Genomic DNA, 27366 nt, shown 5'->3' with positions numbered 1-27366 from the left:
TTTTGCAATGTTTTGGTTAAAAAGCTTTAAGTCACAGAGCAACATAACTTTTCCCGTTGATTTGTAAGGTTGCTTTGCATGATTTCACCCTGTACAGCAGTTTCACAGCCCCTCCCTGCCCTGCAGAGCAAGGACATACAGTAGCATGGATGGACTCACAGACACGATGTTGAGGGAAAGAAGCCAGGTGTAGAATAGTACAGCCTTTGTGATTTCGTTTATACAAAGTGCAAAAGCAGGCAGAACTAGTCTGTGAGGAGAGAAGCCCGCACAGTGGTTCCCCAGAGGAAGGCAGAGCTGGTGATTTGGAGGCATCAGGAGAAAGGCTGCTGGGGTGCTGGAAATATTCTTGATTTGGGTGGTGGTTACAGGCATGGATAAACCTGTAGAAATTTCATCAAGCTGTACACATAATATTTGTGTACTGTAGTAAGATAGCCCTAAATAAGCTTTTTTATTGAAGAAATCCTGGGTGTCTTGGAGTGTTGTGCAGCTCTATCTGCTAGGACTTGACAATATTTGATATAACTGGCCTTTTTCTCCTTCTTCAGACTCTTTCCTTGCCTGACTGCTGTGGCCCAGCCCTCCTGGGTCCCCTCTCCCTCTGGCCACTCTGTAGCTCCCAAGGGCTGGCTTCCAGCAGCTGCCCTTCCCTGCCTCCCGCCCTGCTCATCACCTGCTACGCCTGTGCCCCCGAGGGCACCGCCCTCCACCTGGAGGGGCCCAGAGCCCTCCTTCCCCTCACTCCGGCCGGACATGGGGAGCAGTTTGACCCTGTCATGCCTGTCTCCTCACCCTCTCCCTGGAAGGAAGGAGAGAAGGAGGGTAGGTCTGGCTGCTGGGGAAGAGGCAGTGGGGGGAAAGGTCACGAGGGGCAGGAGTTGCTCAGGGTGGATTTGGACCTGATCCCAGCCCTAAAGAAGTGACTCCCCATTAATGCCTTCCTGGCCTCCCTGATTGAGCCTGGAACTCCACACTATTAGCCACAAATGGCATTTTGAAATGGCTTTTTTTTTTTGGGTGAACCCCAAAGACATTGCTAAGATTTACATTTTCAAATATATGCTGACCTTTTTTTCCTCTTTCTTTCAGTTCATTTGTCATCAGTGTATAATTGAATCAATATATTTCCCGATCAGCCCCAAGATTGAATAAGGTCACGGGGAGCCGTGTGTGGGCATTAGGCATCATTATTTCACTCTGAATGAGCGGCCATGGCACAGAACATTCCAGGCGCCAAATGAAATTCTATTAGATTCTATTACACTTTTACAATTATAGAGACGTTCCAATATTACAAGGGGAAATGAAGTCATAATAAAAAAGCCCAGAGGTGTATTACAGAGAAATGGGCACACTATTTTTCTAGTTAAAAACTTGATGGAAGGAGCTTGACTGGCTTTCAGTCGCCGAGATGTGACCTCGTTCGCAAAGCCCCTCGGCTGCTCTGCTGGGGCCTCTTTTCCCAAGACTCTGCCAGTGGGAGAAGGGTCAGAGCGGGAGCCCAGGGAGCCAGCGGACCCTCTCTGCTTAAATTGAGCTCTGCTCATGGTCCCAGGAGGCACAGACATGCCCCATATAGACGCCACACCTGGGGAAGGAGGCAGAGCAGATAGTGAACCATTCCTGGTGAGTGTGCCAGAGTGTAAGAGAGCAAAGTGGCGTAAGCAAGCATGAGGGAGGGCGGCCGGTGATCCTGTGGGGTTGGTGGCTGTGTGGGCTTGAGGGCAGCCTCCCCTGTGGCTCCCCTTCAGGTAGGGCAGGGTATCCGGCGTCATGGAGGGCCACACCTTTGTGGCCAAAACACTTTGGGGTGCTTGCTCCCCCTGTGGCATCCCTTCCCATATGCACGTGTACCACAGCAAGCAAGGGCTCCCCCCACCTTGTCCTGAGGCTCCCAGAGGGAGTCCACCCAGCTCAGAAGCAGAGATAAGAGGAGGTGGGAGGGGCTAGCCTGCTGGGGCTTCTGGAAGGAGGGAGCAGACAACTGCACCTGGAAGGTTCAGGAGACTGCGGGTAGGGATCGGAGAGGAGGAGCAGTGAGGCTCATGGGTAGGAGGCGCCAGTCTGATGAGGCGGGCATGAGCCTGCTGCAGGGGAGCTGGGATAAGAGGGTGGAGGGCAGGGCAGGGAGCAAAGGCTGGACAGTGGGCAGATGGCGGGGGCCAGCAGGAAGGGCTGGACCTCAGCCTGTGTCCCAGAGTCAGGGGGTTGCCTTGGGGATCTGAGGGCAGGGAGGGGCCTGGTCAGCACTGGGCTGGTGGCTTCCCAGGAGGGGCTAGTTGTGGGGTGCAGTGAAAGCTGGACAACCCCCACAGTGAGACAGGTCAGGAGCCAAAGGAAGGGAGTTCAGGAGGGTCCCTGGGCCTGGGAGGGGCTCAGACTCCAGGCTTTCCCGGGCAGAGGACAGTGATGGAGCATCCTGAGCAGAGGCCTGGGGCCTCCCCTCCTCTCAAACCCTGCCAGATACTGCTGAAGACTGGTGAAGAGAGGATTGGGTTTGAGAAGGTTTTCCAGAATCACTGTGATAGATAGGACAATGGTTTAGGGACTTTTTGTTCCCCTCTCTCTGGGGAGGTGCGTATTTTTCCAGCCATGTTGAGCTTGGCCATGTGTGGTAAGCAGAATTCTGAAGATGCCTCCGCCCCCCACCCCAAGATTCCTGTCCCCTAGTTACTCAGTGAAACGCTAATCTGGGTACTGCTGTGAAGTGAATTTGCAGGTGTAATCAAAGTCCCGAGTCAGCTGATCTTAAAAATGCAGCAGTTGTCCAGGTGGGACTGACCCAATCAGCCAAGCCCTTTAAAAGCAGAGCAATTTCTTTAGTTAGCAGCAGAAAGGGAGGTCAAAAAGAGTCAAAGCACTGGAAGGATTTGTTCACCACTGCCAGCCTCAGGATGGAAGAGGCCACATAGTGAGGACCAGGAGAAGCCTCCAGAGCTAAGAGTAACCCTGGCTGACAGCCAGCAAGGAATTGGGACTTCAGTACTGTGGGTGCAAGAATGATCCTGCAATAGTAGAAATGAGCTTGGAAGAGGATCCTGAGCAGTAGATGAGAACAGTGAGCCAACACCTTGATTTCAGCTTGAGCAGAGAACCCATGACGCCATGCCAGACCTGCAGACTGTGAGCTGTTAAGTTGGTAAGTCACTAAATTTATGGTCATTTGTTACAGAGCAGAAGACTAATACATTCTGTGACTTGTTTGGGCAATGGAAGTGGCAGGTATTAGGACAAGACATTGTGTTTCTGCTCAGCCACTGTCTCTTTTGATGGTGTGAGAAGTGCAGGCTCTGGGAGCTTTTGGCCTTCTGCTGGCCCGAGGAGCAGGCCTAATGCCAACAAAAACCTGCAGCCAGCTTGCATCCTGAGGTGGCCACCCTCCCTACCTGCAGACCTGGGAGTGAGAAGGGAAAAATCAAAAAATGTTGCTGAAAGCCATGGGGTACTAGAGTAGTTTGCCATGCGTGAGCTCGCGGCAATAGTTGACTATAGAAACACCTTTATCAGAGCAGCAGCCAGGAACAGGCTGAAACAAGAGGCCCTGTGCAGAGGTGAGGCCTGGAGGCTGAGACTGGTGCTGAGTGAGTGCTTGCTTTGCCCGGCCTGAGCCTCAGGTGCTCAGGTCAGCTCACGGGGTCCCTAGAATCACTCTGGGCTTCTGCTCCCCTTTCCTTGGGGAGTCACCCCTGAAGTCACATGCCCTGTCGCGAAGCATCCTGAGCAGTATTTCTCCAGGAAGGCTGGGCCCTGTTGCCTTTCTCTTACTCCTAGGGGCATCCTCACTTTTGCCCACCCAAGCTCTGCCCGAGTAGACACCCCTGGAGTGTTTGGTTCTCTTCTCTGCAGCACAGCCAGCTCCTGCTGGCTCCCGGCCTCCAAACTCTGAGGAAGATGTCAGGCACCTGCTCCCCAGCTCAGGGACATGGGCCGTTTTCCCTCCAGAGCCTCTCTGCTGGCCTGGCAACCCCTGCCCCACTCGGAAGGGAGAGGAGATGAGATGAGCAGCACTATGTGATCTCTCCAGAGAAACCCTGGATCCCAAATCTTTCTTTGGTGTCTGGCTTCTCTCTTACCAGCTGGAGGCAAGAGACTGGATAAGGGGCACAGGCCAGCTTGGACCCCTCTGGTCAGCTCACCTGGAGCATCCAGAATCTTGCCTAGAACATGGGTGGCTAAGCTCTTGTTTTTCCCAGCTTTGGGCCTCAGCCCAGCCCAGGACCTCTCCCTAACCCTTAAATAAATTTTTTTTTAAATTTTGAAATAACTTCAAGTTTCCAGAAAAGTGGCAAGTATGGTATACATAACTGTCTTTTTCCCTGAACCATTTGAAAATAAGTGGCCTGCATAATACCCCATCACACACCTCTGTGAGTTATTGTGAATTTCCTACAAAGAGGGACGTTCTCCTATGTAATTACCACACAGCCTGCAAAACCAGCAAATTAACACTGACCTGAAACCACCATTTAGTCTTTAGGCCCCACGGAGGTTCCACCAGTCACCCCAGTGATGTTCTTTATAGCAAAAGGATGCAGGTTTTTGGATCACGTGTCTCATTTATTTGTCATACTTATTTCGTGTCTTCCAAGATGGAGCACTTCCTCAGCCTCTCTCCACCTTGCCCCTTTTGAGACTATTGGTCAATTATTTGGTAAAATGTCCTTCAATTTGGGTTTGTGCAATGTTTCTCAAGGTTCAGTTCACGCTATGCATTTTAGGCAAAAATACAATGGAAGTGACATAGGGCTCTTCTCGCATCCAATCAGGTGGTGCACTATTTTGATTTGTTCCATTACTAATGTTCATTCACTTTGATCACTTGATTAAGATGGTGTCTGCCAGGCTTCTCCACTGTAAAATTATTCATTTTCACTTTGTAATTAATAACTATGTGGGAAGGTACTTTGAGACTACATAAATATCCTGTTCCTCATTAAATTTTCAATTTATTCATTTATGTCAGTACAGATTCATGGTTTCCTATTTTATTCAATGGGTTTTAAAACTGCTACTATCATTATTTATTTTGATGTTCATATTGCCCCAGATCTGGCCAGTGGGAGCCCCCTTCAAGCGGCTTCTGTTTCCTTTTGATGGTCCCCATCCTTATCGGAGCACGCACTTGCTTTGACACACTAAGATGTCCTGGGTCCGTCTTGTACCGTCCTGTTTCAGCCCTGGGTTTAGCCATTTCTCCAAGAAGTCCTGGTTCATCTTAATGGATAATTATATTAAGAATTCAAGGTCTGGGTGCAGAGTATTCTCTGTGCTGTTGGTGGGTCACTGCTCCCAGTCCGTCTCCGTGGACTGAGCTAAGGAATATGTGAATATAGATCAACAGACATATTTATATCTATGTGTTTACTCTATGTATGTATGTATGTATGTATGTATCTCTCTACTGAAAACTGAGTTTGCGCTGATACTTCCAGTTCTAGCCCAGGGTTCATTCTAGTTTCTCCCTTTCCTTATTTGTAACTCCCCCCATCCACACACAGTGTGAAATTGGATCACTTTAGACTCAATATATTTATGTGTTTGATCAGCCCCCTGATATGTAATCAGGCTCCTCCTGCTGTACCGCTCTCCCACGGGGGGTTCTTCACCCTGTCTGTGGCTGACCCACTGTTGGGGACCACCCTCCCTGTGGGAGTCCTGCTCTGTCACTTAGGCTCCAACGCCATGCTGTGGCTTCCCCCAGCCTCTAGTGCGGACACTGACCTTGCATGGTCTCATCTAATGGCTTTGGGACAAAATTGTTCATAAAGGGAAGGGAGGGAAGAAGAAGAAAAGAAAGAGTGGAAAACTCATTTATGGTCCCTCTCACTGCCTGTAACAGGAGGCCACCCCTTTCCCACAGGCCCCACGTGGCACTGCCGTTTTGCAGACCTTGGGATATCAGACTGGTGAATGACTTTGTTTGTGCTCAGGCTTCCTCTCTCTTTCCTCTAGTTAACCTCTCAGGGCCTCTGCCTTCTCATCTGCAAAATGGAGATAACAGCACCTCCCTCACACGTTGTTGAGAGGATGCAACTCTCTAGGCCCAGATCACACCAAGTCTTCTGGAGGCCTGCCCCAGGACCTTGTCACAGCTCCTGCCTCCCCCTCCCCATTCCAGCCTGCTCCTGGTCATTGCCCTGGCAGAAGCACACCTGGACAAGCTGGAAGTCCTCCCTCCCACCTGCAGGCGGTCCTTAGCAGTACCTCTCAGACACTTAGGTCAGCATACCAAGCATCCACTTCCCAACCACACAGGAGATCTTTGAATCCTGACAGATTTGGACCTTGGCTGGAGGGCAGACCTAAGACCCTGATCCTGGCTAGAGAAGATTGGGGGCAGCACTGTAGGCTGCCTGGTGTCCCCACCCACCAGTGTGCTGGAGGCAAGACTAGGCTGTTGGCTCAAAGTGGGTCTAAACAGCTGTGCTGGGTGTGGGCTCATTCCTGGGGTTCAGAGAGGCCCTCCTCCTGGGCTGTGCCTCCTCCTAGTCCCCAAACCCCATTGTCTCTGAGATGAGGGTGCATAGCAGGACAGGGCAATGGTCAGGATGGCTGTGCAGCCACTTGCTGGCTGTCCCTGAATTTTAGGGTTTGGAGAAGCCCTGGTGGCAGCTGTGTCACACTGGAAGACATTTGGATGGAGTTTTAGGGGAGCAAGAGAGGGCTGGGGAGAGAGGCTCAGGGACATCAGGCCTGGGTGGGTTGGAGGCCAGAGCCCCTCTGGCCAAGTAGGCTGGGCCCCAGGAAGCCAGGCTTTAGTGTAGACAGCAGCTACACTGGGCTGAACTACTATTTTCTGGTTTCAATTCCAGGCATCTCTGGACATTTCCTGGTGTGGAGTCTGGTTACAGACTAGGCGTGAGCCCTCTGAGCTCACAGCCCCACCTAGGGGCAGTGTGCACGTGCAAATGTGGCTCGGGGGTCCACTTGAAGGAGGCAGTTCCGCGTAATTCCTGTGGGATCCCTGGAGGGGATTGTAGCCCCTCTTCTCTCCCTGACCACTCCTAGTGGGGATGGGTCTCAGGGCAGAAGCACCTAGGCGTGCAGGGCATTTCCTGCGGGCCAGCGGGCCCCTCCCTCTCCCATGGTTCGGAGCCCAGGTTCTGGCTGTTCCAGGCCTGGAGCTCAAGGCTGTGAGTTAGGAGTCCAGTTATGCCCAGCAGAATTGGCTCCATGCAGCCTCCTCTTCCCGACAGACATGTATATTAATAGTTGGCACTTATTGAACCAAATATGAATATTCATCTTCATTTATATTTCAAGGCCTTTCCTCCTGGAGGCCCGCAGAGCTGCGACCAGCTCCAGTCCCATCACAGAGCTGACAGCTCGCACTCCTGGGCCCTGACTCCTGGCTCGGCGGGGCCACAGAGGCAGGCCTGGCTCCCAGCTGTCCACAAACACTCATTAGGGGGCTGGACCCAGCGAGCTGCAGAGAATGTGTAATCGCGCTGCGCTGCTAATTAGGGAGCTGATGGGCCATTGAGGGCCAGAGGACGAATCCTTTAAACAGAGGACGGGAACTTGAAGAGCTGTAATTACTTGGAGCAGAGTTCATTTCAGAACTTGGGAGCCAATGAGTCTGATGACAGCCCTGCTCAGAGGAGGAGGCAGGGCGTGGGGCAGTGGGGGAGGGAGGAGGGAGCCATGGCAGGCCCCCCACTCCAGGCCCCAAAAACATACTCTGTTCGGTGTAGTCCAGCTGTGTGGTCACCCACTCCCCCTCCAGGGACCGCTTCCTGCACCTGGGGTCTCCTTGGGGTCAGGCTTCCATCTCTCTGGAGTGCCCCGCTGGCATGGCAGACTGGTGGTGGGTGCTCCTGGCTTCCCCAGGGGTCTTGGATCTCAGAACAGCGAATCCTGGTCCAGCCATCTGGCAGCTGATATTGCTCCTTCCCAGAGCCATCAGAGATGGGGCGCTTTGGGCTCCCTAGATACCTGGGCCACAACAGGGACAGGAATCATGCTTCATGATGGGGAGGCTTAGCCAGCATGTCACCCCTGGCCTCAGGCCCTGTAGGAGGCATGGTCTCCTGGGTGCTCTCTCCTCTTCCTCTGCCTTCCCCAGGTACCAGGCCCACTGCCCCACCACGGGTCTCCTGCACACCTTTCTGAAATCCCAACCCCTCTCTGGAAATCCTTGCTACTAGCAGCAGGAAAGGGTGCCAAGCCCTGAGTCTGTCCTGCCCAGGGTAGCATCCCCCACCAGTCATTGACTTTGGAGGGCCCCCCACTTCTCCACCCTCCCAGGGACCCTCCCTGTTAAGATCCATGCCACCGGGTCCCGGGATAGCTGTGGGCAGGAAGAGCGCCAGACTCATCATCAACAGTGGCCTTGGGAGCTTTCATGTGGACTGTCCTGTGTGTTTGCACTGCGGTGAGCCGTGCCTGACTGTTCCGGTGACCGCTGACAGGTCCTGCTGAGCACGTGCAGGGCTCCTGGAGCCCCCACCCAGCTTGCAGCAGCTGTCAGGTCTGACCCATATTCTGAAAAAAAAAAAAAAAATTTCCTCAGTTAGCAAGGGGTACTGCCTCCCTCCCCATCACTGGGTGGAGCAGTATTTGGTTTCTATCCTGTTGGCCTTTTTTCTCTTACTCCAGGAGAAGCTCCTGACTCAGAGCTGCATTTTCAAAGCCTGTAGTCTCTCCCAGAAGCCAGCTGTCTGTACTTCCCTCTACATCTCGCTGCTGCTTACTGCCCCCAACACAATGCTGTGTATCGAGCACTTCACATGTAGTAACTGATTCAATCCTCACAGCAATCTTCAAGGGATGTTATTATTATTAATCATCCCCCATTTTACAGGTGAGGAAATGGAGACTCAGAAAAGCTTGGTGGCTTGTTGGTAAGTGGCAGAGCAGGGATGGATTTGAACTCCAGTCCGTCTGGCCCCAAAGGCGATACTCCTAACCTCAATCCTTGAGTGCTCATTGAGGCCCAGGCCAACGGGGCCCTGGGCTCCTGGGGCAGAGAGCCAGACTGGACGTGCAGAGGGGGGAGAGCCTTGTTTCGGCAGGTGGAGTGGACAGGGCCAGGGAACAGTTATGTCATTCCTCCTGCCCTCCTCAGAGACCTACTGGGCAATAATTTCCTCACTTCTGTCTAAATCTGCACTGTCCAATACTGTAGCCACTAACCCCATGTGGCTATTTAAATGAACTAAAGCAAAATTACAAACTGGGTTCCTCTGTCATTCAGGCCACATTCCCATGTTCAGTACTCAAATGTGAGTATTAACTCTGCTTTTATCAGTCACCCCATAACTGAATGTGTGTGACCTGCATTGCTCAGAGTAGATCTTGGAGTCTCAGAGCTTCAGGGATCTTCTCCTCACCAATCTTCAGGGACTCAGAGCATTGAATACCTGCCTTGTGGGCGTGGGTAGAAAAGTATAGGAGCCCTATGGTTGCACCTGCTTCTATAGCCCCCATTCAAGCATCAGAAGTTGTAACTCACAGGCGGCAGCTACTGCTAAATCTGCCGATCCCCTCCTCCCAGAGCCTGGGCAGCTCACAGCAGCTTTGCTCTTTTTCTTGCAAGAAGAGATCAGAAACAGAAGCATGCAGACTGTGCCTGGCTCTCTCCTCTCTCTGTGTGAAGCCTGTGCCCAGCCCTTCCAGGCTTGGCTTCCAATTAGGGAAGCGAGGCTGCCACGGAGGGGCCAGAACCCAGCCAGCAGCCCACCTGAACCCCTCCCCGCTAATCAAAGCCCAACTGACACGGGGTGGGGATGGGGTGGGTGCAGGCTCTCGGCTGTGCTCCCCTGCTTCCAGGGGCCCAGCTGTTGTTCTTCCAGAAGGGGCTCAGCCCTTTGTCCCCACAAGTTTGAGACCATCAGGCCCATGTTCACAGCATCCGGGCTTTCTTCATCCCCCTCCCCCACCCCCTGCAGACAGGCTGGATGTGAGGCCTCTGAGCATATACTCCGTGCCTAGTTCAGATGCTGACGTGTAAGTTCCCTTTGACCTGTGCCTCCAAATGTTCTATTTGGGGAAGCAGGGGTAGGGTGGGTTAGGTAGGGAAGGGAGGCCTGAGAGTGAGAGTGGAAGTAGGGGCAGGGGAAGAAAAGTCTGGGGATGACCAGGGGTTTTTCCTGACCAATGCCACCTTATCCTTGGAGCTGACCCACATGGAGGAAGAGCAAGGAAGGGAGGAGGGGATACGGTTACATAGCTCTTTCATCTTGGCATCCCAGCCCAGTGTATACAGTGCTGCTTCTTCGTTTATCCCTGCAGCTTTGGAAGCAGGCAGGGCTGGACTGCCATTCCCATTCTGCAGAAGGGGAGAACTGAGGCCCACACCTGATTGCTCAAGGTGACCCAGGTCAGAGGTGACTTGAAACCTAACCCTTGCCCTCTTGCTCCCAGCCTAGGGCTCCTACTCCTACACCAGGCTGTGGTCCATGGCTGCCAGAGAAATGTCAGGGCCTTACTTCTTTGGGGAATGTTATTTATTACTAAAGGGGCCACATTTGGTTCCAAATGGCCTGGATTTGGGGCTGTGGCTGAAGTTTTATTTGCAGTTTTAGAGAAAATGGTACAGATGAGATAGTCCAAATTAGCTGCCTATAACTTTGAAAACCACTCCAGAGGAACTTGGTTCAGGGTACAAGGGTTAAGGTAAAGGCTGCAGGCCTTTTCTCTGAGACAGCTGAAAAACAATGGAGAACAGAGAAAACATATGGAAAAGGATTTCATTTTGGGCATTAATTTCTCTCTAAGAACTTAATGATGGGAGAAGAATGGGGGATTTCTTTTTTCAGGCTTAGGGACATTTTCCTATTGCTGCTTAAGCTTCTGCAGCATATGCTGTCTGTGGGGTTCCTCGTATGCCCCTTGGTCAACTAGCTGGGACAATGGGGCTGGTTATAACCTAAGGTGGGGAAATAGAAGGGAGGTGAATTTTTGACCTATGTGTGTAGGATGGCCTTGGAGTAACCAGTTAACATCCTGGTCTAGCCTATTCAGAGGCTTCTGGGGCCCGCAGCTCTCCAGTGGGTATTGGTGGAGGGGCCTTAGCTAGCTAGGAACAGAATTGTATTGATGGGCTGCTGATTGTCCCCCATGAGAGGAAGCAACACCGTAATGAGGCAGACCAGAAAGTCAGGAGAGAACTGGGCGACTGTAGGGAAAGAGGTGCTCCATCCCCTTCCCATGCCAAACCTTTTCAGCTCCTTCCAAAGGAGGACTCTGCCAGCCTGCTTGGTCAGAACCTAAGAGCCCAGCTGGAGTTGCTGGCATCTTGCTGACTCAGGCAGGGCATGAGCCCTGAGCCCCATAGCCACCTGGGCCACCTCCTCACTCATCAGGTCTCAGAACCTCTCCTTGGGCTCCTCTGTTTCCTCAGGCCCTCCTTAGATCTGGGGACGTGGTAGGCCCCGTGGAAGACCTTGCAGCAGGCGCCGTGCCCCATGTGCTGCGGTCCAGTCGCTCAGAGCACTGCCCTGGGACGTCAGGCACGGCGCAGCTACTGTAAAGCAGGGCTCTGATTTCCATTCTGCTCCTGCTCCTGCAGGGCCCCACCAGGAAGTGGGGCTGTGCCCGGCAGGGTGCAGGCATTCCTGGGTCTGGGTCCCTGGCAGAAATCATCTCTAAAGCACTGCAACCTCACCCTCAGCCTAGAATGGTTATTAACATATTAATTAATATTTAAAACTCATTATGCCTTGATGATGGCTTCCTTAAGCTGCTTTTATATTAATTGCAGCCACCCAGGAGCAATAACCATACTTATGTGGCAAAATGGAGTCATTCTACTTAATTACTGAGGAGGTTTTACAGGCAGTCTTCAAAGCCCACAAACAACCCCAGAGTTGATGTGATGTCCCGTTTTAGATTTTCTTTTAAATTGGATGCTGTGATGGTCAGAAAGTCATTTCTCATATCGAGATGAAACCTTCGCATCAGCGCCCTACTTTCCTCTCATGGTGCCAGGCTGGAGCACCTGGTATCCCGGGCACAGGCCCTGGGAGAGCCTGTCCTAAGGCTGTGGGCTGGGGCTGCCCCGCCAGATGACCCCAGAGGCTGAGGTCCCAGGACAGGAAACCCTTTTCCTCCTCTTAGGGCTCTGCCCTGGGACCCTGGAGCTCTGGGGGGTGATCCTACCAGGCTCCAGCCACAGCATCCCTCCTTCTGGCTGCCTGCAGGCTTCTTCCCGAGCCTCTGTCCCCAGTGTCCAGCTCTACAAGGAGTCATGCAGCTGCCACCCACCAGCGTTGCCTGCTGCCCACAGGGTCCTGTGACGACCATGGGGGCAGCTCATGTTCAGTCTGTTGGGACAGTTGCAAATGACAACGGTGATGGGAGAGAGGCCACAACAGGCCCTGCTGTGTCCCCCTGAGGATCTCAGGATTTCCATCATGTGCTGAAGCACAGCTTGGCAGGGAGTGCCTGACAAGTGCCTTACCTGCCTCCTCCTGCCTCTAGGGAGGCCCTCAGGCGAGCCAGGAGCACGGAGGCTGGGCAGGCTGGGCGCAGTGTGGTGTCTGCCTAGGAGGCCAGGAGAATGTGTCACTGCTGGCACCGCTGCCGGGCAGTGTCTGGAGAGCAGTCCTTGTCCTGGTCGTCCCTCCCAGGTCCCAGCCCCGAGGAAGCCGTCCAGGGCAGGCACACAGTCAAATGTGTTGAGAGATGGAATCAGCCTACTGTGCTTTAGAAATTACGGTGAAGTGACAGGTGGGGAAATTGGGGAATCCCTTCCAAAGTGCTGATAACACCAGAGCTCATCTGTCACCTTGCAGGGATGGCCGAAACCAGTCAGAGCCCCGGCTGCTGCCCTTAGGGGTCCCCTATGGCCCTCAGAGCTGGGCCATAGGCTGGTGGCTGCTGGGTGCCCAGCATGGTCTTTGAGAAGTAATGAAGCCACGGCCTTGGGCACATGTGGGCCAAGATAAGCATGAAGCTGAGTCAGGACCTAGGTGGCAGGAGCGCAGAGACTGTGAAAGGCAGGGGCAGGCTGAGAGTTGAGATTTATGGTGGGACCTGGGGTCAGTCAAGGGAGGTTAGAGGTAAGGCTAGGTTCAGGGCAAGGGTCAAGTGAGGCTCCTATCTGAGTTTAGGTCAGGGGTCAGGGAATAGAACTGGACTTTAGGTTCAGGGAGAAGGTATTTTGTCCTGGATGAGGGTATGATTAGGGTTATGTGCAGATCAGGGTGTGGGGGCTCCTCGTCTGGGGGATACTTGTTTATTCATCATCCTGTCTAGGGGCCCAGGTGGAGGATAAGACCAGACATGTCACCCCCAGGGCCCTCCTGCTCCCCCGTGGGGATAAGAGCTTCCTTCTCTTGCTTTCAGCCCAGTGTTCTGTGCTTCCTCTCCCCTGCCCTTGCCCTGGGGCCCTCTCCTGTCCCCACTGTTTCCTGAGGCAAGGGGTGCTGGGGGCTGGTGACCTGTGGGGAGCCTGGAAAGTGAAGGTCCCCAGTCACTTGCGTTACTGCCGGTGTGGGCAGAGCAGGGCCGTCTCCCGAGGACAGAGATGCCTGGGGTTCCCTCTTCTCTCCCGCTCCCTGCGCACAGCCATGGCCACCGTCCCACACCTGCCACCAAGCTTCAAATCCTGTCCCCTGCGTAGGTGGAAGCTCAGCTCCAGACCTTTGGACTCCTGTGTTGGCTGCGCTTGACTGAAGGCTGCTCCTGTGGCCTCCCAGGACTTAGGCAACGGCTGCTCTGTGACAGGTCCCAGGGTGGCCACTCCTGTCTTCACCCTCCCCTCCCGGCCCCCCTGTCCAGCTAAGGCCTGTGCTGTCCCCCAGCTCCCTCACCAGGGGCTGGATCAGGACAATCCCTCCCCCGGTTCAGATCAAAACTTGTCCTGTGGGGGTTGTGTCTCTAAGCTCTCTAAGCAGACCCTTCCTGCTCTGAGGGTCTCCCCATGGGCCTGTCCCTGCCTTCCTGTAGGCTGAGGCCATGCTGGGAGTCTTATGGTACAGGATGAGGTGGCTGTGACCAGGAGATGGTATTGGCAGACCACAGTCCCTGCAAGGAACAGTGGGATGTGAGCTGTAACCCCTGAGCTTCCCTGCTGTGTCTGTGTCGCTATGGCACGTACCCATGGGGCAGTTCGGCCCAGCCCGTTCCCGATCCCACATGCTGCTTGGGCCCTGCCTCTCTGCCATATCCCCACTTGGAGCTCTTTCTGTTTTGCTTTTCCATGATTTCCCAAAAAGGGTCTTGTTCTTCCCTCACACTACCTCTCTGCCTCCTGCTATGGGAGGGCTGAATTCACCCAGTGAGCACCCTAGGGTAGGGTGGGCATGCGGGCACAGGCTACTGTGTCCCACAGCCCTGAAAACAAATCCTCCTCTACACTTACTAGCTGGAGGGTCTTTGGTGAGTCACTTGACTGCTCTAAGCCTCAGTTTCCTTATCTGTAAAAAGGAAATAATAATGTGTCCTATCCAGCAGTTCATTTCTGAGGATTAAGTGAGACAAGGCATGTGAGATGCCACTCGTACAGTAGGTGCACAATAAATAGCTGGTACTCTTAGCCTTACCTGTGCACACTCACAGCCCAGCAGGGCCTGTGTTGTTTCAATGGGGCCCTTGGCAGCAGCACCCAAGACGGGGATGTGTGTGCAAGTGGCTTATTAAGGAGGTGCTCCCAGGAGAAGCCTGTAGAAAGCAGGCAGAGGGCAGGGCTGGGAGAAGGTGAGCAGGTGCACCAGGGTAACGGGGCACAGGATTTCAGACAATCCCAGTTCCCCAGAGACGAGTGTCTTGTTTCTCTGATCTGTAAATTGGGGAAATACTATCTACTTTACAGGTTTTTTTTGTGTAGATTGAATGAATGAGTCAATGTGAAGTCTTTAGAATAGTGCTTGGGACATAGCAAGTGCTCAAAACATGTTCCCATGGTCATATAACTTAATGATTTAGGCTCTGTTATCATTCCATTTTCCAGGTAAGGAAACAGTGTGAGAGGTGGGGTGCAACTTTCAGAAGCCACATAGTTGGTTAAAAGAGGGGCAGGGGTGACAGTTGGGTTTACCTTCAGGACTCACCTCACTCTCTTAGCCTGATTTAACCCCCAGATGCCAAACTGCTTCCCAGTTTGGACATAGTCCCTCTCTGGACACATTCTCCTTGAACCCGGTCTTCTCTAGGCTAAATGCCTCCAGCTCTTCCAGCTGTTGCCCTCAGGCTGTTATTGATCAACAATTTATTGTTTCTTCTCCCATTAAGCAGAAGGTGAGGCCACAGTCACAAAATTCTGAAGAGCCAATGTGTACCATGTGACTCCGGGCATGTGGAGGAGTTGATCTGGAAGCCCAGGGGCGGGAGTGAGAAAAGGTTTCAGGGAAGCAGAGGGAGTGGTATGGGAGAAGCCTCCTAGCTGTCCCAGAGGCTGCCTCGGTGGGAGGGGTCAGCAGGATGACCCAGGAATTAGAACCCAGCAGGGGCTGCCTCCCTGCCCTGTGGGGTCCTTGTCCTATGACAAGGTAGCCTGGCTAGATTCCGAGGCCCAAGCCCTGTAACCCCAACAAGGAAGAGAGGAGGTGATGGGGTGCCTGGCCCTAACTCCTAAGCTACATATTGATGCTGAAAGGTCTGGGAAAGAGCCCCCTCAAAGTATTACCTGGGGCATCACTCTGTGAACCTCAGTTTCCCTGGAAAGTGGAGCTGTATAGTCAAAGGTGCTCTCAGAGGACCTGCGTACTGCTAGGGCTCTTTTGAATGTGTTACCACTCAGATGGGGGCCGGGTTCATGTTGGGAGGCAACCTGGACTGGAGAAGAGGTGGGGACTCTGCCAGCTGGAGCCCCAGGCTTCCCTGTGAGCTGCTTTGTATCTGCAAGTTCCCTAGTCTCTCAGGGCTGGTTTCCCCAGTTGGAATAAAAGGCAGGAGGATATGCGATCACACTGGACAGTCCTTCCAGCTCTGGTGTCCTATAAGCTTTATTCCATTCAAGGTCTGAAGAAAGGTTGTAAGATGCAGCTGAGGAGGGGCGAGGGCTTCTCCAGAGGATGGCTTCTCCTGGAGCCCATCTCTGTAAACTGTTGAGACTATCTCATGGCAGGCATTGTAGTGCTCAGATGCATCAGGAACAAAAAGCAAAGACCCCTGGCAGAGATGACGTTAGGCCAAACATAGATCTGGAGGCATGGAGGTATGCTACACACTGAAGGAAGGAAGGGACATTGTTCTTCAAGGAAACTAAGTTGGAATCCCTTTGCAAATAAGGAAGTCCTTTCATTTCTCTCCTGAAGAAACACCCCCATTTTTTATAAAGTGTGTTCGCTTCAAACGATCAGAGACATTTCCAGGCTGTAGGAGGTGTCATTTGCATATGGATATGCTATTTATAAATGCACTTCTATTTATTAAAGCAGGTTCCCCAAGGCCCTCAGCTGCTCAGTAAGGTGGGTCTGTGCGCATGTGCCTTCTGTGTGAGAGGCACAGGCCCTGTGGCCCAGCTCGCCCAACCACAGCAGAAGCAGCAAGAAGGTGGCAGGCAGTCAGGGGCCAGCAGGCCCGGGGAGAATGGCAGTACGGTTTGTCTTGGTGGAGGGATGGGGTGTTGGCATTGCAGGAAGGGGCTTGGCTCCAGGACCTGCGTGGCCCCAGGGTGGCTGCGGAAGCTATGGCCTTCCCTCCTGACTGTGGCCTCCATGGCCAGGTAGCAGCTCTGCCCCAGCCCTGGCAGCCACGCCTGTAGAATGAGTCTGGGCTGGTCCTGGTGTCTGCAACCTGATCTGAGGAGGCAACCACCAGCCACAGGCCAGGGCAAAAGTGCTGCGCACATGCAGAGCCAGCCCTCCCTGCGCCGCCCTCCGCCCTCTGAGCGCACATCTTTCTAATGGGACCAGGCTTCACCCGGGTCAGGCAACAATTTATTATTCTGCTGGCTAGAGCCAAGTTTCCCTTTGAAAAATGGTTACTCCTGGAGTCGGCAATTACTTCAAAATAAATTTACCAAAGACAAAATTGTGCCTCTTGGGTCAGTAAACGACTTGCCTGTTTGGGGCTGAGGAGACAAGGTGTTTATTAAGGACTGCCTTCGTTTTCTGTGCAGGTTTTTCAGTTTGAATAATTGTCCAATTAAATATAATTTGGACATCAGTGCTAACCCAGTGCCTGGATTGCAGGAGGAAGAATCACTTGGAGGCGTGCATTAATAAATCCCTTGGAGCCCCACCGCTCCCTAAACCCCTCCTTTGGTTTAATTTTGAGAAATTTTTTTGTCTTCTCACGGCCTATATGCCTACCATTTGGAAATAAGCTTCTTTCCCCCAAAGAATTCCTAGCCCTCGCTTGCTTCCATCTGTCTGTCTGCTTCCCCCCAGCAAGCAGATGAATGGGGTTTCTCAGCAGGCCTGCGTGGTGCTGGGTTAACAGCCCATTCCTTGGTGCACTTGGGGGCTCTCCTTCATTAACCCAGCACCTACTGGAAGCTTGCGCTGGCCAGGCCCTGGGCTGGAAGGGGAGAGAAGCCAGAAATGGTTCTGGCCCTCAAATATACTGCAGCCCATTGAGACAGGGGGACGTACAGATGGGCTGGTGTGGTACAATGTGGTTGTGCTGTGTGCTCCTCTCCTGGGGAGCTGGGGAGCACAGCCCCCCAGGCACCCTGGACAAAGGAGGCTTACCTGGAAAAGGTGTCAGGAAGGACAAGAGGCAGGCAAACCTAGGAAGGGAGAGGGTACATTAGGAATGTGCAGAAATCCAGAAGAGGGAGAGCCTTGAGGGGACTAACCCAGGTGCTTTCGTGTAGTGAGGTGCAGGGGCATGTGAGGCTTAGTAGGAGACAAGGCAGGAAAAGGGTTGGGGTGTGGTGGTGCCTTGAGCCGAGTGAAGGAGTCTGGAGTTCATCTGGGTTCAGGGGTGGCTTATAGGACTGGGACCAGGGTAAGTCCAGCATGGCCCCCCTGGGCACAAGATTTATAGAAGCACTGCCTTTTCAGGCTGATTTTGCATTTGCACCACCCTGAGAATGAGTACCTTCTTCATCTGGAGCAATGCAAGTTTTTCAAGAGGGAAATATGGGACCAGATTTTTGAAGGAAGATCTGTGATGGCCGTGTGCTGGAATCCATCCTCCCAGGCCGTACAGCCCAGGGTTTAAGGTTAGAGTAAGGGAGGCCAGTTAGGAAGTTCCCACAAACATCCTGGGGAGAAGGGGAGAAACCCCTCAACCAAGGTGAGGCAGGGGGAATAGGGAAAAGGGCTGCATTCAGGAGGCATGTCTGGGCAGACCAGATGGGCAAGAATTGCTGGTTGGCCTGCCCCGGGGAGTCCACAGACTGGCAGCGAGGAGCATGTCTCCTGGAGGCTGGAGAGGCATGTCACTGCAGGCAAGGCTGCATGGCCTCCAGATGAAGGCCGGTGGGGACAGGCTCAGGGAGGCAGCCACGCTCCCTCAGCCAGCTCGGCAAAGAGGCCAGCAGCCCAAGGGAGCATGTCCCCTGGGGTAGGAGGTCTTAGCTGAGTTAGCTGGGCTGGTGCCGAAGTCAGGGGCAGTGACAGGGCCAGCCTCAGGGCTGAGCTGGTCACCTGGATTCTCCACAGCACATTTGAGCTCAGAGGAGGGGAGATCATAGGGTCGTGGGCTCTGAGTCAGAGACCCCTGGCCACTGCCCCATCACCCCCATGCTGAGCATGAAGAACTGATCAGTGTGAAGTCTCCTTGAGGGCTAGGGTCGAGTCTGGTGGCCCTTAGATCCTCACAGTCTGGCTGCCTGGCCCTGTGGCTCACTTGAGGCCCAGGAACAGGGGCAATGAAGTGAGGGCTTGGGCTGCTTCCCTCACTACCGCCCTCCGATCTGTCGCTGCTGGGCCCAGCCCCAGGTCTCCACCTTACCCCAGGCTCTCAACCCGCCCTCCTGGCCCAGTGCTGCCTGAGAGAGAGTGGACAGGGGAAGGTCACGGGCTCACTCCGCTCACACCCTAGCACCTCCAGCTGGTCCTTCTGATTCTCCCCAGAATGGGCCAGAGGGGCTCTGACAGTGAGGCCCACAGAGGGGCCCCTGGGTTCTCCGGCCGCCCCTTTCATGGCACACATGGGGTACTGAGGTCAGGAGAGGGAAGGGAGTCACTCAGGGACATACAGAGAGGACCTGGGAGAGCCACAATAGCTCCAGGGCTCCGGTCAGCCAGGCTAGCTTGCACAGAGCCTTCGTCCACTGGGGCTGCTGTAACAAACACTGCAGACTGGGTGGCCTGCAAACTGCCTAAACGTACTGCTCACAGTTCTGGAGGCTAGGCGTCCAGATCAGGGTGCCGATATGGGTGGCTTCTGGTGAAGGCCCCATTCCATAGTTCAGACTGCTGACTTCAGCTGCATCTTCACATGGTGGAAGGGGCTAGGGAGCGCTGCGGGGTCTTTTATAATAACCTCCTACAGGCCCCTATCTCCTGAGTCCATTACCTTGGGAACTTGGATTTCCACACATGAATTTTGGGGGGACACAAACATCCAGACCATTGTGTATAGTAACACCCACTTGACCAGCCTAGGGATGTAGTGAGGGAAGTGGGTGGCAGCCCTGGGGTCCCCACAGAAGGATCCGTCCTCTGGGAGTGGCTTGCAGAGGGCAGCTGAGGTCCCAGAGCATTTCAGTGACACCAGCCTGGCCAGCTGGACCTGATGGGCTGAAACACCCCCACACAGGGGCTGTCCCAGAAGGAGACTGATGGGCTCAAAGACACAGTCACGGGCTTGGAAGTCATCTCTTCTGAGGCCAAAGCTGGACCAAGCAGTACCCTGGCCAACCCACAGGCCTAAGGGAGGGTCTCTTTCTGGGGGCCTGGGCACCTGGTCCCGGCATTCTGTGTGGTGTCCTCTGGAGGCTGGTGACTAGATCACAGAAGGCGGGGCCTTAGATAATCAAATGGTGATTTATTAAGCATCTCTGTATACTGAGCGCCATCTAGGCACTGGTGAGTGTCGTAAACCAAAGGGGCAAACATCTCTGCGGACGTGGACTTTAGATTTTAGAGCGGGGGCCAGGGACAACTAACACCAGCAAATGAAATGAAGTGCATGTCAGCTGTGTAGAAAAATTCAGGTGGGGTTGGGGCTAGGGAGTGCAGGGGTGGGTGCAGTCTTCATTGAGTTGGCCCAAGAAAGTTTCACTGAGAAGTTATGTTTTGAGTGGAGACTTGAAGCTGGTGAGGGCATGAGCCTGGTGGATGTCTGGGGGAAGAGCTTTCTGGGGTGGGAACAGCAGTGCTGAGGCCCAGAGGTAGGAGAGTGCGTGGCCAGTTCAGCAAGGAGGGCAGGGCGGGCATGGAGTGAGCCTCCTTGTGGGTGGGAGAGTCACAGAGGACAGGCAGTAGGAGGCACAGAAAATGAGAGAGCAGGCTGTGGGGGGCTGGGTGAGTTTGAGGGTCCCTGAGATGTCCTCCTGTCCCAGGAAGGGCTGGCTATGCCCCGTCTGCCAGCTCCACAGTCCCAAAGCCTCGCTGTAGGGGCCCAGTGCCTCCCCACCGCCCCAAGGACAGTGCTGGCTCTAGGCAGCCCTGCCAAGTCCTGTGGGAAGGACACCAGAGCTGGTGAGGAGGGCACAGCCACCCCCCGTCAAGCTGGGCCCCGCTGGCTGCCACCCCCACTCCTCCTCAGTCCCACCAGGAAAGAAGGAGCAGGATCTGTCTGCCCATATTCACAGCTTTGGGAGCCAGGTTGAAAGAAAATTCATATGATGTGTCCATTTATGTGGCACAAAGGAAGAAAGGTCTGCAGACAGAAATAGGCCGGGATTCACATGCAGGTGACTTAATAAGACTTTTCCCCAGTTTGAAGAGGACGGTAATTTAGAGTTGCCTTTGAAAGTCTCCTTTTTTTGTGCCTCAATAACTTAGGATCAGCCTGCTTAGGAAGCAAGGGAAAGGAGATTGGCTGCCTTCTTAGAAGACAAGCCCGTTTGGGAAGGCCGAATGCTCAGATAAGTTCAAACACCAGCCTTGAGAAAAGATGAAAGTGCCTCGTCAGCACATCCTCAGCCCATTGATCATGATTGAGGCCTGGGCCTGGTGCATTTGGGCTGGAGCAGGACAATGAGAACAAGGCTGGGCTGCCAGGAGGCCTCCTCTGAGTCACGGTGGTGCAAGAGATGCTCATTACCAGCATCCGGACTTAGTGGCCAGGAGGGGGCAAGAAGCAGTTAGGTGTACAGAATAAAGGCCCTGCAGCTCTTGGGCCCCACAGAGGGCAGGCCGGCTCCTACCTCAGGCTGGGGCTTCCCCTGCTTTTGGCAGGCAGGACTCAGGCCACTACTCTTGCCCAAGCTCTGCCCACAGGCAGCCTCAGTTCATTCCAGAGAAGTCTGAGGCTGGGGCTAGGCTCCTTGGGGGCTCTGCTGAGAAGGACACAGCACCAGCCACCTCTAGGCCTGGGCTTTGCCTGTCTAGTGGGACTGGACAGGGCTGTGCTGCCTACTTTGTGCCACCTTGGTGGGCTTTTTTCACCTGGGCTGTCCACCCTTCAGGGATAGCTGGGGTTTTATGAAGCTGGTGGGTCTCAGCTGTAGTAAGAGGCCTTTGACCAGATTTTCTGGCCCTCTTTCCAGATCCAGCTCAGGAATTCCCATTCCCCTTTCCCCCTGAAAGATGAATTGCTGTCCTCAGTGCCTATACTTTCCCCATTGAAGGCCTTATTGCATTGTGCTGTCATTGTTCCACCCTGACTGCAAGCTCCTCAGGGTGAGGGCTACCCCCAGCTCACACAGTGCCTCACACGGAGCAGGTGCAGGAAATGTCTGCCACTCTGGTATGTCTTCATTTGACCTCCTTACACAGCTGACCTCCAGCACAGCAGGGCCAACAGGGGCCTTGTGTTCCGTGCAGTTCCTGATCTACACAAGGCCACACATGGGGAAGCTGGCAGCAGACCCAGCACATGGTACCAGCCTCTAGCCCCAGCCTGGGTCTTCCACTTCGGTGCCCTGGGCCCTTCAGGGTCCAGCATGCCTGGGGAAGTACTGCAAGCTGGAGTCAGGGGACTCATCCCAAAGCCTGTGTGCTTTTGACCCTGAGCAGTCTGCTTTCAGTCCATTTGGGCTGCTCTGACAGAATACACCATGGACTAGGTGGCTTATAAACAACAGAAACTTGCATCTCACAGATCTGGAAGCTGGAAGTCCAAGATCAGGTGTCCACAAGGTTAGATTCTGCAGAGGACCTTCTTCCAGGTTGTAGATTGCCGACATCTCATTGTGTCCTCACAAAGCAGAGAGCAGAGAGAGGAATCAAGCTCTCCAGTAATGCTTCTAAGGACACAAATCCCATTCATGAGGTCTCCACCCTCTGACTTAACCTAATCCTAATCGCCTCCCAAAGGCCCTACCTCCTGGTACCATCACATCTGGGGTAGGGTTTTCGACATAGGACTTTTGGTGGTGGGGGGTGGGGGTGGAGAAACAAACATCCAGTCAGTAGCACAGCCTGCTCCCCTCCTTCCCAGTGTCCTCTCTGGAGACCCAGTGCATCCGGTACAGTATCCATTTAGTTACCTGTGGCCATGCGGCGTGTGAAATGTGCCTAGTTGAATTGAGATGTGCCGTCGGCATAAAATACACACTAGATTTCTAAGACTTATTACCAAAAAAATGTAAAATGTCTCATTAATAATTTTATATTGGTTACATGCTGAAATGACAATGTTTTGGGTTATGTAAGTCCAATAATAATATTGGGTTAAATATGTTATTAAAATTTAAGCTTTTTAATGTGACTAGTAGAAACTTTAAAAATCATATGTGGCTTGCAGCATATTTCTATTAGACAATACCAGTCTGCATGGCCACTGACATGAATGTTCTAGAAATCTATGACATGAGAGATGGGTGTAACAGTGCTTTGAACAGAGCCAGTTTTCACAGGGATAAAACTGGCAGTCAAGAGAGACCAGACCAGCCTCTGGAAGGGTTAACGCCAAAAGCTGGGCCTTTGGAAATCTCCAGGCTTTTCTAGTACGCAGAACCAATGACATTGTCCTGGATGAGGTAATGCTTTCAAGGAGTCTCTCTCATTGGTGGCCAGGCCGTCACTGGTGAGCAGAGGAGGGATCCCCCAGCCACTTCCTTCTTTCCTTCTCTGAAGTTCATGTGCTTTCCAAGTCTGTTACCGCAACAGGTAACCAGGACCCCTTGGTCTTCATAAAGAGCCTGGGGGCCCAGGCTGGGGATCAGAAAGGGGTCCTGGGATTGCTGGAGCTGAGAGGCAGGCTTCTCCCTCATTCCCAGGCCTCTCTGGCCTCCCTGCAGTCACACACCCACTCTCTACTGGAAGGCCCTCTGTTCTTTGCCCACCAGGTAACGTGCTAAAGAAGCTTTTTGGCACCCCCTCAGGGTGCCCCCACCTGGAGTCCTCTGATCCCCCTGCCAGAGCTCACAGCCTCTGTGCTCTGATGGACCATCATTCCTGCCCGTGTGCCCCGTTTGGTGGGACCATCCCAAGAGCAGGATCTGGCACCTGTACTCCAGTACTGTCAAGGGGCTGGGCACAGAGCAGGTAGAGGACAGAAGCTGGTTCTGGACCAGCCTTGAAGTGGGGTAGGGGGCTGGTGGGGACTGGGCAGATGAGAAGAATGGATGGAGCTCAGGGGCTGAAGCAGAAAAACAGTGTTACTGGGGGAGTAGGGCAAAGCCTAAGGGTCTGAGGAATTTCTGTGACCCCTGCATTAGCAGTCTTGAGGGATCCTCCTCACAGCAGGTGACACCAAACAGCCTTGGGGCAGCCTGGCCAAAGAGAACCAGAGGGATAGGTCCTGCCCAGGCTTCCTGGGAAGCCCAAGCAGGAGCCAGCAGAGAAAGTGGGGACTTCAGCCCAGGAGGCCCTGCAGGACTTCAGCAAAGAAGGGGCCGCAGAGACTGTCCAGAGATGGGGGCTCCTGGAACCTGGAATAGAAGGGCCTCTTGAGAGACAAAAATACCAGAGTGAGAGAGAACAAGAGAGGGCTCCTGGAGTGGGCCAGGGGAACTGGTCCTACAAAGGCCTGGGGGTGGGAGGAGGCTCGCTGGGTTCTGGAAGAAAGGCTGCTGGGACTCAGGGAAGTATTAGGATGCTTTAGCAGCTCCCGGATGCTGGGCAGGTGTTTGACAATGTGCCAGGGCTCCACACTCTGCCACTGAGGACGCCTGTGAGCATCCCCCTCCCCACACACAAGCCCGGTGAGCAGAGAACACCATTGTGGCCCCCAGGTGGGTGACCGCCCTGGGTCCAAATGTCTGGCTTCAGCTGCAGCTTGGCTGCTGATGGCCCCGGACACCACCTCTGTCTCTAAGCCTTGGATGCCTCATCTGCACAGTCCTGGAGGGCAGCTGCCATTTCCTGCCCGCCCCTCAAGGGCCCAGGCTACAACCCAGCCTTTGCCCCTTTGTAGAGGAGGGTTCAGCATCTCAGCCAGCAGGGGCCCATCCCAAGAGCTCCTCAGGGTGGGCAGATGAAAGGCGCTGGCCCCACTCCCTCCCCCAGCCCCCGGGCCAGCCACTTCCCCTCTCCTCAGCTCCTCAGCAGAACTGTAAGAATTATTATTTTTAAAATCCTCATTGGAATGCTAATTTTGATTTTGAGTGTCTGTCATGGGCTCTTTGAAGTTTTTCAGACAAAATAAGTATCTCCTTAACAGAGGGGATTAGCGCCTACTTGTTTAGAATCCTCTGACTGAGAGTGACAACCAATTTCAGAATCTGGGGGGTTTAGGGAGGCTGCTGCCTCCCTCCCTGGTGGTCAGCTTTCCATAAATGGCTTAATGGGGTTAGAATTTAACCCCTCAAACAGGGATCAGAGCCCCCAGCTTGAAAGCCAATGAGCAGCGAGGCAGGTCTTGCTGTTTAAATCCAGTAGGACTTGGTTAGAACTCTTTTATTCTCTTGAGTTTAAAGAAAACAAACCCACTTCCCTTGCAGAGCGTAGGACCCACTCCAGCCAGCTGTCCCCAGCTTCCTCCCCAAAATGCGGTCTTCTGCGCCACAGGTAATTCATGGCCCCTGGGGCTCAGCCCAGGCTGGGATGCTCCTGGCTTTATGATTCTGTTCAATTTGGGAGTGGTAATGGGGCAATTTGTAAAGAGAGAAATAAAATGAGTTATCACAAAGCTCAGCAAGGACTCGACAAACCGGGCACTTCCCATCCATCAAGCATCCCAGCGTGGTCACAGACCAGCCGCGCCAGAAATCTTGTGGGGCCCCTGGGAATGCAGCCTTTCTTCTGCCTGGATGTGCACAACGGCAGCCACTGCAGCAGTTTCCTTCCCCTTTGATTGTCCCCCAGATTGTGGTCCTTAAGAACCAGATGGCTGGTGGCAATGGGGTGGTGTATGTGGAGGGAAAAGGAAGGATTCTCAAGGATTTATTTGCTGAAGCAAAATTGTCACACAGGCCGGTTTTGAAGCCCTGGGTGGGCTGCAATATTTCCCTAGGATTCCGACTGCCGGCCAATGCCCAGGAGCAGGGGCTATGGTTCGGTCTGACATTAAGTCCAAGGTCATGGATGGTGTGGGGTAGCCAAATCCATCCAGTATGTCACATGAAGCCAGACTGCACCCAGCTTGGACCTGCGGGTGGGCTGTGGGACCTCCTCTGCAGAGAACAGGGGAGTGACATGCTGTGTCATTCTTCTTGAGATAACAGCCCGTGAACTTGAATTATAGGCCCCTAGTCAGGCAAGAACCCTCTTGTTCTTCTTTCAGATGTGAAGAAAGAGGTCCAAAAAGGGGAAGTGAACTGCCAAGGACTCACATTAAGGCACTGGCAGCTTGTCACACTGTGTTCATGATGGTCTAGGACAGATGGTATCCTTGAGGCTGGGCGGGGACAGTGGGAAGGGCTGGGCCTTCAGTGTCAGTCCAGGAGGCCTAGAGTGAGGCGTCTGGGCTACACCTGACCTGGCCACACAGCCTCATGCTTGAATGCCTGCAGGGGCCCCATTCCTCCCTCCCTGGCCGCCCACTAGCTCAGGACTGGGGACCGTGGAGGACAGAGATCATGGCCAGCTCAGGAAGGAGGGCTGGCCACACGGAGGGTCTCTTGGGCCAACATGTCCCTGTGTTCCTTCTGCCCTTCCAGCTCTGCTGCCTAGAGAGCTGGCCTGGACCCCAGGGATCTGCCCAACAGGTTACTCAGGAGGCCCTTCCAGAGCAGCAGGTCATGGGAAGCCCTATTGCCCATAGATGGGGTGGGTGAGTAAAGTTCTGGCCACTATAAGGACTGCTTGGATCCCATACAGAGTGGGGTAGTCTAGACTGGTCCTCAGTGAACTTCAGGTGGCCTTGTCCTGCCCACTCAGATCCTGTCTCTTTTTATATACTTTTATTTTTAGGCAACTTGGCGATCCCTCAAGCCCAGGGGAAGTCAGCCAAAGGTCTCAGAACATGCAGGTTCCACAGGGAGGGCCATAGTCACCTTCCTGACAAGGATAATAAACACTAACTAGCATAGCTGCTGCTACTGTGTCTGTCAGGCCTGATTCTGAGCACTGTACATTAACTAGCCCACGAACTCTTAATAGCACTATGATGAAATGTTATCATGAGTCTTCCCATTTGGCAGATAAGGAAATTGAGACACAGAGAGGCGGAATAACTTGTTCAAGGTCACCCAGCTAGTGAATGATAGAGTGAAAGTTCAAACCCACCAACCTGGCTCCAGAGTCAGTGTTCTAGTGGCCACTGGTGCCTAGAGTCCTGCAGTGACTGCAGATCTGACCTTGGCACCCACCGTAAGGCCAGGCTGAGTGGCCAAAGGCAGAAATTAACCTGCACTGTGAGGGATGAGGCACAGGGAGAGGGCTGGGGATACAGGACACTGACTCAGGTTTGGGGAGTCCCCAGAGAGCATGGAGCTGATCCAGTGAACAGCTGCCGTGTGCCAGGCACTATGCCCAGCACTTCACCCAACTATTTGATGAAATTCTCCTGGTAGCTCTGCAAGGTAGTGATTACTATCTTCATTTAACTGTTAAGATAGAGACTCAGAAAGATGAACTGACTTGTCCATGATCACACAGCTCATAAAGATCATAGCTGTGTTTCAAACCCAGGTCCTCTTGTCTCAAAGCTGGGCCGATGGCTGCTGTGTGACAGAGGGAAGTGGGGGTGGAGGAAGAGTGGAAAGCAGAGCAAGAACTCAGAACAACATACCTGGGGGAGCATGGATGGTCATTCTGCAGCTCACTAGAGCTGAACAATCCAGAAAGTCATACTCAGAGCCATATGATGCTGGGTCAGACTGGGTCCTGGCCAGAGGGGGACTCTTCAGAGAGGTAGACACATCCTATGCAAAGGCGCTGATCTGCATGCAGGCAGGGGCTGCAGGGACTGACCTCAACTCCTGGATCATCACTCCAAGCTTCCTCTGAAGCGCTGGAGAGTTGAGCCATTGCTAACCAGAGGGAGACAGCAACCCCCAAATGGGGGAGGCCAGAGCTCCTTGCT

The 27366-nt window shown here is 53.6% G+C and overlaps 1 protein-coding gene across 1 annotated transcript in view; it reads left to right on the top strand.

Moving 5' to 3' along the window:
- The first annotated feature begins 2991 nt into the window (after positions 1-2991).
- LMO1 (LIM domain only 1) overlaps positions 2992-27366 on the top strand; it is a 132524-nt gene continuing 108149 nt past the window's right edge. The window contains exon 1 of the mRNA XM_057507326.1: positions 2992-3142. The gene's annotated coding sequence lies outside the window, so the exon portion shown is untranslated. The remainder of the gene's footprint in view (positions 3143-27366) is intronic.

This window comes from Manis pentadactyla, chromosome 9 (genome assembly GCF_030020395.1).
Source record: "Manis pentadactyla isolate mManPen7 chromosome 9, mManPen7.hap1, whole genome shotgun sequence".
NCBI classification, from domain to species: Eukaryota; Metazoa; Chordata; class Mammalia; order Pholidota; family Manidae; genus Manis; species Manis pentadactyla.
This window is presented reverse-complemented; position numbering and strand designations above follow the sequence as displayed.